Source organism: Trichosurus vulpecula, chromosome 1 (assembly GCF_011100635.1).
Source record: "Trichosurus vulpecula isolate mTriVul1 chromosome 1, mTriVul1.pri, whole genome shotgun sequence".
Lineage (NCBI taxonomy): Eukaryota > Metazoa > Chordata > Mammalia > Diprotodontia > Phalangeridae > Trichosurus > Trichosurus vulpecula.
The window spans coordinates 44,356,292-44,371,561 of NC_050573.1; positions in this window are offsets into that span (position 1 = coordinate 44,356,292).

Sequence of the window (15,270 nt, forward strand, 5' to 3'; positions counted from 1 at the left end):
ACTATTAGTTGGTATTAAATACAAAAACTCCACAAGCATTTATTTATTTTCAATCATTTAACATTTTTATTTAAAGTTTTGAGTTCCAAATTCTATCCTTCCCCCTTTCCTAAGATGGCAATCAATCACATATAGGTTATGCATGTGCAATTATGTACATTTCCATATTAGTCATTTTGTACAAGAAGACTCAAATGAAAGAAAGAAAGTGGAAATCGCATGCTTCAGTCTGTATTCAATCAATATCATTTCTTTCTCTGGAGGTAGATGGTGTGCTTTATCGTTAGTCCTTTGGGATTGTCTTGGATCACTGTATTGCTGAGAATAGATAAGTCATTCACAGTTCTTCATTGTACAACATTCTCCTGGTTCCGTTCACTTCACATTGCATCAGTTCATCTAAGTCTTTTCAGGTTTTCTGAAATCATCCTGCTCATCATTTCTTATAGCACAATAATATTCCATTACAATCATTTACCACAGCTCCACAAGCATTGATTAAGTATCTACAAGGTAAAAATGAAACCAGCCCTGCCCTCAAATGGTTTACATTCTCCTGGGGGCAGGGAAGAAGCAGAAATAAATATAATACAAACAGCTCAGTCGGTAGAATATTCGACCTTCAAGGCAGCTAGCTGGTGCAGTGAATAGAGTACTGGATTTGGAATTAAGAAGACCTGAGTTTGTGGCAGCTAGGATAGAGCAGTGGCCCTAAAGTCAGGAGTACTGAAGTTCAAATCCTGCCTCAGACACTGTGACTCTGGGCAAGGGAGAGAAAGAAGAGGGAAAGGAGGAGTGGGGGAGAGGGGAGATGGGGGGGCAGGAAGCGGAGGAGGGAAAGTAGGGGGGAGGAAGAAAGGAAAGAGGGGAGAGGGGGAGGAGGGAGAGGGGGAGGAGGGAAAGAGGGGGAGGAGGGAGAGAATAGGAGACCTGAGTTCATATTCTGTTTCAGACTCAAGCATTGTGACTCCGGGCAAATCAGTTAACCTTAGGTTCAAGTTTATTCATCTGTAAAGAGGTCATTGGACTCCATGACCTCTAAAAGCCTGTCCAGGTCTCAATCTAGGATCCTTTGTCAACAAATGAGTAAATAAAAAGTACTTTTAGAGTAAGAGATAGAAATGCTAAGAACTGATCAGATGGGGCTGAGAATTGGTACCTGAGCTATGCCTTGAATGGAAGATATGTTACAGGGTAGATTCTTATTCAGCTGCAGAGGGGACAGCTCGACTGCTGAGTCCCTTCTAGCTGAACAGCATTACCTCTAAAGTGAAAGGACCTGGGTTCAACTCCCACCTCGGACACTCTATGACCTTACATTTCCCTTTCCTGGGCCTCAGTTTCCCTACCTAAATGAAAGGATGGGACCAGATGGCCGCTGAGGGCCCTTCTAGCTCTAAATTTACAGATTTTAGGTCAATTCTGCTGCCTGAGCCTCAGTTTTGTCAAATGTAAAATGAGGGGATGAGGCCCAGTGTCTCTGAGGTCTTTTTTTGGGAGACCCTGGAATGCACGACAGCCCATTGCTGGGATGATAACGGAAGCCCTCCCTAGAAGGTTTTCCTTGGCCAGTCACCTCTTATACAGTGGGGTAAGGGAGTGAAGATGAGGGACCCAGAAAGAGATCAAACTAGGGAGGGGAGGAGGGAAGGGCAGGCAGGGAAAGATGTGAGTTCTGGCCTAAGGAGGGTGATGGGTTCTACCTCCCCCACTAAAGCCTGGCCAGGCTGTCCGAGCGAGAGCCTGGGGGGAGGAAACTGACTCCAGCCCTGCCCTTTGGGAATTTGTTGGTCTTGTAACTTTTACCTCCAACCTCTCACTTAAAAAGGAAAAAAAATACAAAAACTCTTGAGTGAAAGTGGAAGAGGCCCTGGTCTGGGATCATTAATCTCTACACAATCATCTCCATTCTAGCCTTCTTAGAGCAGGGAGTTGGATTTCAGGTGGAGACACACACATACACACATTCACACACACACACACACACACATTCATACACACACTCTCACACACACACTCTCACACACACTCATACACACACTCACACTCACATACACACACACACATTCACACACACTCACACATTCACACATTCATACACACACATTCACACACACTCAAACATACACTCACACATTCACATATACTGACACATTCACACACACACACACACACACACACACACACACACAACCCCAGAGACAGAAACCTATTTGGAACAGAAGCAGGAGGGGCAACTCCCATTCCCTTCTCTATCCCCAGGACCCTGGCCACCCTCACCCAGAAAAAAGCAGCAGCCTGCCTGGCAGCACGTTTCCTTATCTGAACCTCATAAGAAGCAAATCCATAGACAATAAGAGCCACAAGGAATGTTTGATACCATCCAATGCCACCATTTTAGAGGTGGAAAAATTGTGGCCAGAAAGGGCCATGTCACCCAGTATGGTGACAGCAGAGAGGGACTAATGATAATTGGGTAGAAATTCGACCCGTGATTTCATTGGAATAGGGAACTTCTAGGTAAGAAATCTCCATCTACTCATATAGGTCTCTGCAGTTAATTGTCTTAGAGAAGAACTTCTTAGCCATTTTTTTTGTCTTGGGGACCCCTTGGGCACTCTGGTGAAGTCTTGGAATAATATTTTTAATTGCATAAAATACATAGTATTACAAAGGAAACCAATTATATTGAAAAACAAATGTATTTTCCCATCCAAATTAATGGAACTCCTATAATTAATCCATGGACCCCTTGAGGGGTCTGTGGAGCCCAGGTTAAGAACCCCTATCTTAGAGAATTACCTACAGTGCTGAGAGGTTAGGACTTGCCCAGGATCCCATGGCTAGAATGCCTCAGATGTAGTACCTGAACTCACATCTTAGCTTCAAAGGTTGGGTCTCAACTATAACCATTCTATCCCTAAAGATAACAGCAATAGCTCACACATATTAATGCTCTAATGTTTGTAAAACACTACACATATTATGCCATTGGATCCTCATAGCAATGCCATAAGGAAGGTGCTATGATTATCCTCATTTTAGAGATGAGGAAACTGAGGCAAACAGAGGTTAAGTGACTTGCCCAGGGTCAAATAGTAGGTGTCTGAAGCTGGATTTGAGCTCAGGAAAAGGAGTCTTTCTGATTCCAGGCTTGTACCACCTAGCTACCCAAATAAATTTAAGTTTGCAGTTAGGAAAAGAAAAAAAATTCCTAATATAATGAGGGTGATGAGAACGGCCCCTGGTTTGCATGTCCAGCTCCAGAGGAGGTGCCCCCAATGACCCCATTCAACACATCAGGGGTTCCCCTGAGCACCACCATTACACCAACAATTAGAGCTGTTTCATAGTAATGGCTAGCGTTTATATAGCACTTTAAGGTTTGCAAGGCACTTTATAAATATTATCTCATTTTGTCCTCACAACGACTCATTCTGTTATCATACCCTTTGTACAGATGAGTGGCAAAGTGACTTACCCAGGGTCTCATAGCTAAGAAGTGCCTGAGGCAGGATTTGAACTCAGGGCTTCCTGATTCCAAATCCAAGTACTTTATCCACTGTACCACCAAGCTGCCACTAGAAGTCTCCCGGTATTGAAAGCCTTCAAGACAAAGGTGGATAACTGCTTATCAGAGACGGTAGAAGGGGCTTCCCATACAAATATTCGTTGGGATGGATTACCTCTGAAGTCCAAGATTTTGTGATTCAGTGGGGTCCAGAGAGGGGAAGGAGTTTGTCCAAGGACTAGAGAAAATTAATAGAAGAGCCCAGGATTCCCCATTCTGCACCCAACATGGTTTCTCCTTCAGTGGCCATGCTCTGTCTTAGTTCTCCTTCTGACTCTCTCACCACTCCTACTTGGTTTCCTTTGCTGTATCATGTGCCTCCTCTCCCAGTCCTCTTGTCTTGTTTCTCTATACTCTCTCCTTTCCTGATTTCTCATATGTTTCAATAGATATAAAGGAAAGGAAAGAGAACCAAGAAAACAATACACATGGGGATACCAGGGATGCCAACAGAAAAGACAAGAATAACAGAAACTAAAACTGAATAATATGAAATCATGACACCAAATTCAGTCCCAAAGAAGAGATATGTGAAAGCTGTCTCCTTTCTTTGTAGAGGTGGGGGGCTACTGCATACAGCGTTGAATAATTTTGGTTAGTTTGGTTGCCTTTTCCCTCTTTTATGTTTTTGCTATAAAGTATGGTTCTCTGGGAGGGGGAAGAGAAAGAGATACATTGGAAAGGTAGATGATCTAAAAACCAAAATAACAATTTAAAAATATGGCTCCTATTGATGTTTCCAGTCTGGTTTAACATTAATCCTGTAAGGGGAGGCAGTCATTGAGTTGAGATCAATTTTCCTGCCTCACTTAAAATAAACAATAAAATGAAGTGCTCTGATACCTTAACCAGGTGAAAATATGATTCAATGAATTACTCAACAGTACAAAAAGTCCCTGAAAGCCATTGGACGAAGTGGAGTGATGTCATACCGGAAATCTACTTCAATTGATTGAAGGATTTGATCACACCCTGTGGGTCATTTATAAAATATGGAGCTAATTTGATACCAAAGGTTTTGAATGTCTGGAAGTTCAGGGTGGAAGTCTTCCAGGGATGCCCCTGAGAAGAGATCAGCTGGGAATAGGAAGGAAGGAGAGCCCCTCAGCTTTAGCCTCAGATTCCTTCCCCCCTCTCTTCATCAGAATGGGAGCTGTCAAGCTTTGAAAAGTCAGGGAGATGTTGGACCTCCCCTCCCCTCCCCTCTAACAGCATCCTAGCATGATCCCTGAACTAGCAATAGTTGGAGGAAGTGTCTGCAGTGGGAGCAAAGAATAGATCACATATGATGAGAAAAGGCAAATTCAAGACCCAGCATAAGACCCAGTTATACCATTCTTCAGGGAAATGGGTATCCCAAAATAATAAGAAAAGGACTTCCACCACTAGAAACTCCAAGTTGCCTCTTTGCTTGACCACACTTCCCTCCTAATTCTCTGTGTACTTGTGGGACAGTGTATCATTGACTTTTGGAGGGGGGAGTTGTGGTGGAGGGTGAATATTCTTACTATACTATGTTGGTCAATATCCCTTCCTAAAAACTAGTCAAATCTGACTGACCAATTGATATCAATTGATAACCATAGGGGGAAGCTCACCAGTAGGGGCTCATGAAATATAGTATTATACAATACCTCCCCCAGCCCCTTAAGCCTTAGAGGAGACACAGTATTTATGCCCTAGGGACCCAATTTGTCAGAAAGAATGGGAGTTGGGATAGGCAGCCCAGAGCATGGCTTGTACTCCCTTTATGTAATCTACGTTCCAGATAAAATGACCACTAGCTGTTCTTTGAACTCAACATTCTTCCTAGGCTTTCATAGAAATTCCTGTGCCTGGAATGCACTCCCTTCTCTCACTGCCTTTCAGAATTTTTATCTTCTTCAAGGTTGAGGCCGGGGTGCCATCTTTCTATGATCCCTTCCCAGTTAACGATCTCTCTTTTCTCCAAGTATCTTGTATTTATAACACGTTGTATTGCCCAGGTGAATGTAAGCTCTTTGAGGGCAAGGCTTGGTTGGTTGGTCTGTCTGTTTTTGCATCCCCAGCTCCTAACCTAGAATAATAAGAGTAGGTATTTAATAATGAGGTAGGTGCTGAAAGTAGGTCCTTAAAAATGATAAGAGTAGGTGCTTAATAAATGCTTTATTTTATAGTTGAAGAAATTGAGACTCAGAGAAGCAAGTAACTTGGTCCAAGATCTCACAGGTACTGAGTGGTATGAATGAAGACTTTATGGGTACTCTCACAACTCTCACAACAGACCAACAATGACTCATACAACCTGAGTCAATGTGCTACCTTAGTCCAGAAGACCTGAGTTCAAAGCCAGCCTCAGCTATGTACTAGCTGTGAGACCCTGGGCAAGTCACTTAACCTCTGTTTGCCTCAGTTTTCTCATCTATAAAATGATCATCGCCATAGCATTACCTCCCAGGGTTCTTGTAAGGATAAAATGAGATGATATTTGTAAGGTGTTTGGCAAACATTGAAGCAGTATAGAAATGTGGGCTACTGTCATTATCGTGCACCATGAGGCACACCCCTCGATGGATTCAATACCAGTAAGATGCCAGCTTGGCAGGTGATCAGTTTTGACCAATTTCTGATGGTTCTCAGCATCCCTTAACATACTCACACACACACACACACACACACTGAGTGTGTAACTCAGAAATTAGCAGCTGTAAGAAGGAATTTTTTCACCCCAAGCAAAAATTGTTGACGTTCTTTGTTCTCAAAGAGGATCAGTGATAACACGAGGGTGCTATTCTGACTCATGCGAGTAGGGTAGAGGTGAACAAAATCGTCAGCCTCACTTTCTCCTACAGCACTGTCAAAGTCCAGAGGAAAGACAAAAGTCAAGACGACTGGCGATGGCCCCTGAAACATAAATATTTGGGAGACAGGAAAGGAGAACAGTAGTCTAGACCAGAGAATAGCCTGATTGTGGATATGGTCGGTTAGTCAATGAACATTTATTAAGCGCCTACTGTGTGCCAGGCACTGTATTAAGCACTGAGGATACAAAGAAAGACAAGAAAGTCTCTGTTCTCAGGGGGCCCCCCAGGCTAACATGGTCAGTCACAGAAGTGGAAGAAGCGGACCTGTTGCCACCCATGGAGGCCTTAGAGGGGAAGGTGGAATAGGAGAATGGTGACAGAAGGCTGAGGGTGGCAGGTCTAGCACAGGCTGGCATAGGACAGCAGAGGCCCAGGAAGCAAGGCTGGGGAGCATGCACTTCAACAAAGAAACCCCCCTCGTCCTTCAGTGTCAGCACCTTGAGGCAAAGCCCCATTTACCTCATGAGAGTATGGTTCCAGCTCTGGAAAGCACAAAGTAACTGTGTTCGCTGTCCTTGCCAACCTTTACAATTCTTTTCCATGATGGAACTCCAGGGTCCCAAGGAACACCATGAGAAATACTGCTCCATAAACCAGCAGGGTCTGAAGCTTCTCTTTAAAAAAGGCAGACAAAGCAGCTTTCTGTTTTCCCTTCTGGGGTGAATTACATTTACTAGGAACTCTAAATAAATACCAACCCCTGACTTTCTCTAAACCTCAGCCTGGGCTTGTTCCCAGTCCTGGAGGGCAGGATGGCTAGGTTGTGCATCCATGTCACAGGGCAACACTTACTTGTCCACTTAACAGATTTTGAAATTCCCCTCTGTGAGTTTTATATGTCACATAAAATATCATTTAAGGCAAGGAAAGTGGATAAAGTGCTGGAGTCAGGAAGTCAAGAAGACTATTCTTAAGTACAAATCTGGCCTCAGACACTGACTAGTTGTATGATCATGGACAATTTACATAGGGCTGTTTGTCTCAGTTTCCTCATCTGTAAAAGGAACTGGAGAAGGAAGTGGAGGAGGCGAAGAAAACCCCAAATGGGGTCACAAAGTCGGATGCAACTGAACAACAACAACATGATTCCAAAGGGAGAGAGTTCCAAGAAGACAAACATGATTGCCTGAACCAACTGGGAGAGGTCCTTCTCTTCATCCTCTTCATCCTCTTCCTCTTCATCCTCCTCCTCATCCTCCTCCTCTTCATCTGCCTCCTCCTCTTCATTCTCCTCCTCCTCCTCATCCTCCTCCTCCTTCTTCTCCCTATGTCCCTCTCCATCTGCCTTAAGCCCTTGTTCTCAATGTCCATCCTATTGAGGAAGGCATAGATGTACTGCCCTTTTCCCCCCATCTAGAAACATTTGAAGGAGTGTGACCAAATGCCTTGGGCAAAGTAGCTTAGGTTTTTAAAAGGCTTGGGACTCAAAATAAATAGATAAGACAGCACCTTCCCCACTCTTCTTTGCAGAATAGAGCATAAGAATTTTTTGACATTGCTTAATTTTCCTGCATTGTTCCCACCCCCTTTATTATAATGGATAGCTGGGGTGAGGGCTGGGGAGAGAAGTATCTTACAAAGTGTAAAGTGCCATATAAATATAAGCTCTCTTTATTATTTGACCAGCCAAGATTGCTAAACACAAGGTCAGAGCTAAAATAAATGTAGATATATATGGTTAGGAGCAAGTTGAACCTAAGCGAAGGTGATTAGGGGAAGGTTCAGGACACACTTGTTCAGCCAAGACCCACCCACCAAGACCATTGATGATGACCAGGACCCAGAAGTAGCTTCCCCTAGCTACTCGTCTATCAGGATGAGCAAGCCATCCCCACACAGGTATTCAGCCATAACTCTCCAGAGTCTAGAAAGCCTGGGGGACCCCATGTGCATAAGGTCAAAACTATTTTCATAATAATAAGATATTTTAATTCCTAATATTGTTAATATCAATATATTTTGTTCAGTTGTATCTGATGTTTTGTGACCCCATTTGGGGTTTTCTTGGCAAAGATACTGGAGTGGTTTGCCATTTCTTTCTCCAGCTCATTTAACAGATGAGGAAACTGAGGCAAACAGGGTTAAGCGACTTGCCCAAAGTCACACAGCTTGAAAGTGTACAAGGCAAGATTTGAACTAAGGTCCTACTGACTCCAGGTCTGGTGCTCTATCCACTGAGCCACCTAACTGTCCTCAATAGTTATAACCCACATAAACAAAAACTTTTTGCAGGAGGGACCCTCAATAATTTTCAAGAGTGTAAAAGGGATCCTGAGACCTAAAATTTGAGAGCCACTGCTCTGGAGACTAGCACAGTACAATGGAAAGAGTACTGGACAGAGTCAGAAGGTCTGGGTTCAAATGCTGACTCTGCTACTCATAGCCTGAGTACAGCCGGCAAGTCACCTCATCTCTCTCGTCCTGTTTCTTCTCCAGAATAAGGGGGTTAATCTCTAAGTCTTTTATCTAACTTCTCCACTGTCCATCTCCTTTTGAGCTAAGATGTGCATTCTTGGGTCATGCTCCCCAGCTTCCTAATTACGCTGATTTCAGCTTGAGTTTAGATAAATCATGTTCCACAGACTGTATTTACTTTAACCCACCATTCCAGAGAATAGTACTCCCAACTCAGAAGGGACCTCAATGAGTATCTAGACCAGCACTTCTGAAGCTTTCTGGTGACGGGGGGCCCCTTTGACGATCTATGGACCCCTCTGCAGAAGAGTGTGCTTAAATAATTGAAGGAGGTGAGTGAAAATAAGGACATGACTTTTTTTTCCCCATCCAAGATCATGGACCCCCTAAAATAATAACAGCTAGCATTCATGTAGCACTTTAAGTTTTCAAAACATTTTCCCAATATAATCTTACTTGATTCCCGTAACAACCCTGGAAGGTGGGTACTATTATTATCCCCATTCTACAGATAAGGAAACTGAGGTAGATAACAGTCACCTAACTTGCTAAGGATCACACAACTAGCAAATGTCTGAATCTGGATTTGAATTCAGGTCTTATTGACTCCAGGTCAAGGGATCTATCTCCTGTGCCATCTAGGTGACTCTGTCCCGCAACTTGGGTGGCAATCTATGGACCCACTCTTCTAGACCAATACCCTGTCTGAAGCCTGAACCACCCACTACAACACCTTTGGCCAATGGCCTATCAGCCTTCAATTAGGTGCCCGTTTTGCTTTGTTTTTTCTTCTCTCTTTTGGAAATTCTTCTCAATCCCTCAGCTCCATAGGATCATAGATTTTAGGACTGCTCAGGGGTCCCCACACCCAGAGAGGCATTCTGTTTCTGGACACCTTTAATTGTGAGATTTTCCCCTCCAATGAGATGACACCTGTTTCTCAGAAATGTCCAGTCCCATTCCTTAGGTTGGGAAGAGACTGATTTGCCAAAAACCAGGTCTGCACATATGCCTTTTTGTCTGGCTGATCAGCAGCAGGGAACCGGAGGATGTTTCCTCCCCCACCCCAAAAACAGCCATTCTGATTGCTGGCAGCAGGGTGTTATTTCACCTGGCGATCCTGACCTGTTTCCATAACAGGAAGAACCAAGACTTTTCAAGCAGAAACAGAGCCAGCAGCCCATGCAGATCTGCACCTATGTTTGGTAACAAACATGAGCAGGGAAAGGTTGTAACTGGCCCAGCTCGCCTCCCCGGCTGTTATCTCTGGGCCTGAGGAGGTTCTCAGAAGTGACGCCAAGGTCTCCAGGAAGCAGCAAACAGTGGGCTCCCTGGCTTCAGCTAGAGCAGCAGTTAAAACATTTGTTAGGCTGATGACACCCCCGCAGCCCAATCTGTCCTCCCACTCTGATCTGTTCCTCCTCACTCCCGTGCTGTGCCCAGGGTGCAGCTGGCTTGGCTGCACTCTGCTGTCTGTGTCCTAGCCTGCAACCTCTGCAGGCCAGCCAGGGCCCCCCAGGAACTCAGAGGCCCTGCCCACTCCTCACAGCTACCAAACAGAAAGAAATGTAAATCTCAAAAGGAGTGGGTGCAGCTTTCCTCAGCTGCCACTAGCATGGAAGAGGACCAGCCGGCCACTTGTTAATTCTCCACAAATCTTCCAGGAGGGATGCTGCCCACTGGAGAATTTCCTCCAGGTCATGGATCCTAGCTTTAGTGTTGGAGGAGAACTTGGAGGTCATTTAATCTAACTTAATACCCTCACTTTATTGAAGAGGAAACTGAAGCCAAAAAATGTTACGTGATTTGCCTAAGGTCATGCAGATACATGGCAAAGCTGAGTTTTAAGCCCATTTCCTCTGATTTAAATCCAACTGTCTTTCCCTTGTACCACACATCAAGGTCACTCTTTGGGTTTCTGAACTGTTAGAGGAGAGAGAAACAGTGGGAGATCAATGATCCACACGTACATGAAATTCATCTCCCACCTCCATCTCTTTGCAGAGGTGGTTCCCCCATGCCTGGAATGCTCTCCTTCACTTCCACTTGGAAGTGAAAATCCTCGCTGCCTTCAAGGCTCAGTTTGGATGCCACATCCTACAAGAGGTTTGCCTTGAACACTGTTTATTGGTGCTTTCTCTATCTCCAAATTACCTAAAATTTATATTGTATATGTAAACTTTGGCTCAAAGAGTCATTATGTGAGACTCTCTCCTCATTGGCAGAGATTCAGTGTCTTGCTCCTTCATGAGGGGCAGATGGATTTGGTAAGGACTAGAGCAGGGGTGGGGAACCTGCAGCCTCAAGGCCTCATATAGCCCTCTAGATCCTCAAGTGTGGCCCTTTGACTGAATCCAAACTTCCCAGAACAAATCTAAGCCCAACCCTGGGCTAGAGATAAAAGAATTCCTATTTTTCTGGCTTCCTGCCTCAAGTCCTGGGAAACAAGTCTTGCTCCAGAGAAAATGCTCAATTCCAGCCTCTCATCAGGTCCCTGAAAGGAGAGAGAGATTCTGAGATGAAACCAGCATGTAGAGGAGTGGCAATCTCTATCATGCCCCTCTTCCCAGCTTACTATGCTAGCAATCTTAGGGAATTTCATTTGGGTGAGACCTGAAACAGACTTTCTTGGTTGAACTGAGTTATCTCATTCCCAAAGGGAGTGTTATCTAGTATATCTCCTACGTATATTTTCTCCTATTTCTCTTTTGCTATTGACTTAAATTAATAGACTTATTTTCTATTTGTTATGTATGTTCATTTTAGAAATGGAATCTGGTGGGAAGGGAGTTAAGCCTTGGATATATCTTGGGACTCTCCATTCCCATTAAGGAATACTTATTGGGAATGTAGCTTAAACCTAAAAAATTATTCCCCCTAAACTAATAATGTTTAAGGGAACAGAAAGATGTAATTCTACTCCTTCTCTCTGGCCAGCCTCTGACCCCAACCTCCTCCTTCCCTTCTTGGCAGGAATCAAAGTGTCCCTTGGAGAAAGGTGGGGTTAGGAGAGTCTGGAGATGTCTGCTCTTGCCTTCCTGCAAGTCACATCTAGACAGACTCATGCATACATATGTGACCTGTGTAGGTGAAACATAACAATCCCACATACTCCCTTACATATATAATTTGCATCTACTTAGCTGCACGGTCCTAGCTGCCTAAGGAGTGGGAGGGGAGGAGGGAAGACCTAAGTTCAAATCTGGTCTCAGATACCTACCTGCTAGGAGATCCTAGGCAAATCATCTAAATTCTATCTGCCTCAGCTTTGTCACCTGTAAAATGGGAATCATAATGGCACTACCTCCCAGAGGTGTCGTGAGGACGAAATGAGATAATATTTATAAAGCACTTTGCAAAACCTTAAAACACTGTACACGCTAGATACCCATTACTTAGGATCATGGATCACAAGAGGGAATGAGACCTCAGAGATGGTCTAGTTTAACCTTCTCACTCTACAGAGGAGAGCACAGAGGTCCAGGGACGTTGTGACTCATTTCAGGTCATACAAATGGTAAATATTAGAGGCAAGATTTGAACCCAGAGCTGCACTCCTCCCTTCTCTGTATCACCTCCCTGTCTGTCTCTCCCTCTCTCCCTCTCTCCATATCTCTCTCTATCTCTCTCTCTCTCTCTCTCTCTCTCTCTCTGTCTCTCTCTCTCCCTCTCCTCTCTCTCTCTCTCTCTCTCTCTCTCTCTCTCTCTCTCTCTCTCTCTCTCTCTCTCTCTCTCCCCAGCACACACATGTATGTGGGAGAGTAGGTAGGTATGTATATACATATACATGTATATATATGCATATATTTATAGAAAATAGGTAGAACTTACATAGCGCTTTAAAGTTTATAATGTAAAACACTGTATATATGTTGTTATCTCATTTGACCGTCACAACAACCATGGATGGTTGGTGTGATTATCGGTCCCATTTTACAGATAAGAAAATTAAGCACAGAGTGATTTAAGTGACTTACCTGGGGTCACGTAACTAGTAAGTGGATGCTATATCCCACCCCTCTGATCTTAGTAGAATCTAAGCTCCTAGAGGGCAAGACCTACCTTTGTCTTTGTTTTTCCAGTGCCTTATACCATACATGGCACACAATAGGTGCTTAATAAATGCTTATTGAATTAAATTGAACTGAATTCCATCTAAGTTCTTTTCTTTGGAAGTAAGGATGCCAGACGCCCCCATTGGCTTCCATCCCTGGCTTTGCAAAGTCCAGGCTCTTGGTTCTCCCAGACGCAGAACATGGGGGCAGATGAGGGCAAAGAGGAGGGGCCACATCCCGTTGAGCTCCTCGTGTTTAAGGAGAAACACCAGACACACCTTTCAGTGTTGGCATGGCTTCACAGCACACTTGCAGGCCTGCAGTTGGGGTGGTGGGAATGAGAAGAACCTGACAAGGGCCTGCTATCCTGTTTTCAATTCTACTCAGCCAATTTTTCAGGGAGAGAATCACAGAATTTTGGATTTGGAAGGAACCTTATCAGCCATCTGGTCCAACACCTCCACCCAAAATGAGCCCACTCACCACCATCTTTGACACATGGTCATCCAACCTTTGCTTAAAGACCTCCAGCTGGAGGAAGCCATTACCTTACAAGGCAGCTCATTCCACTCTGGAGCAGGTCCTAGCATTGGGGATTTTCTTCACTAAATTAAACGAAAGTCTAATACCTGGTTTGTTTGTTTTTTCCCTCTGGGAACAAACAGATCAGGCCAAATACTTCTTCCATATGACAACCCTTCATGGCTTAAACACAATCATCATCTTCCTCCCCCAGCACTTAGCACAGTGCCTGGCACATTTGCTGTTGGTCATTCCTTTCAGTCCTGACTCTTTGTGACCCCATTTTGGGTTTTCTTAGCAAAGACACAGGAGTGGTTTGCCATTTCCTCCTCCAAATGGCACATAGTAGGTGCTTAATAAATGTTTATTGCCTGATTGACTGAGTCTTCTCTTCTCCAAGATAAACATTTCCAGCTGCTTGAACCCTTCCCTGTGATCTCATTCATCAACGTGCAAGCCTAGCCTCTCTGACACCTTCTTACCCCTCTAGGAGCTGATAGGACTAGGCAGAAGGTGGTTGTTGTTGCTTGTCCTTGTTTCTTGAAGAGGGTCATGACATCAGGAAGATGATGCCATGACACGGAAGTGAATTGGATTTAAGTGAGGAGTGCTGTGCAAAGTCATCAGCCTCACTTTCTCCTCTGGAGCCATCTGGTCCACTGGCCAGATATTCATCAGGATGACTGGAGATGGCCCCCACTAGGCAGAAGGAAGGAATGGTAGAAGGACCGACTCCCACAACTTCAAAGGGGAAAGGAACTTCAGAGGTCATCCATCCTAGCCAGACCCTAAATAGAAATCCATATCCCACCCCTTACTACAGTATCTATGACAAGTGGCTCATCCAGTGGCTGCTTTCAGGGAAACTCCAGGAATGGAAAACCTGCTGCTTTCCCAAGCTGCCCATTCCATTTTGAGATGACTCTCAGTGTTAGGAAGTCTCTCCCGACATCAAGGCTAAATTAAATTGGTCTCTTTGCAACTTCCAGTCTCTGGTTCCGGTTCTGCCCTCTGGGGCTAAACACAACAAGTCTAATCCTGAGGAGAGAAGGAGTCTTGAGTCCCAGGTTTATGATTCTCAGATTCTATCTTTCTCTCCACCCCTTCTCGTCCCACCCTCTCCACCCTTCTTCCCGGACATCAAAGCTCTGTTCTTTGCATCACCCTTACACAAAAACAGAAATCAGGAAAGTCTGGGATGGCGCCCTCAGAGACATGGGGTCTCAATGGCAGCCTTGCCTACTTATCGTAGCTTTGGAAGTAATCAAGAGAATGAATAAATGTGGAATCTAAAAGCCCAGCAAGTGATCTCTCCTGTGTGCCTGAATACCCCCAAAGAAGGGCAGCCCACCCCCTCCCAAGACAGTCCAGTCCAATTTTGGACATCTCTCATTGCCAGGACACTTTTCCTGACCTCTTGCCTCAGTTGTACCTTTTTTCCATTTCTGTGTATGGCTCCATGTTCTGCCCTGGAGCCAGGCAGAATGGCTTGTCCCTCTTCCCCACAAAAACCCTTCAAACATTTGAAACCAGCTATCATTTCTTCTGAGTCTCTGCTCCAAGCTAAATATCCTTAGTTTCTTCACCTGATCCTCATAGGACCTAGACTCCAGACTTTACCAAACTGATTGGCTTCCTCTGGATACTCTTCAGTTTATCGACTTTGTGGCTGTTGCTCAGTACTTTTTTAGTCCTGTCCGACTCTCTTCGTGACCCCACTTGGAGTTTTCATGGCAAGGATACTGAAATGAATTTGCCATTTCCTTCTCCAACTCATTTTATGGAGGAGGAAACTGAGGCAAAGAAAGTTAAGTAACTTGCCTAGGGTCACACAGCTAGTACGTGTCTGAGGTCAGATTTGAAC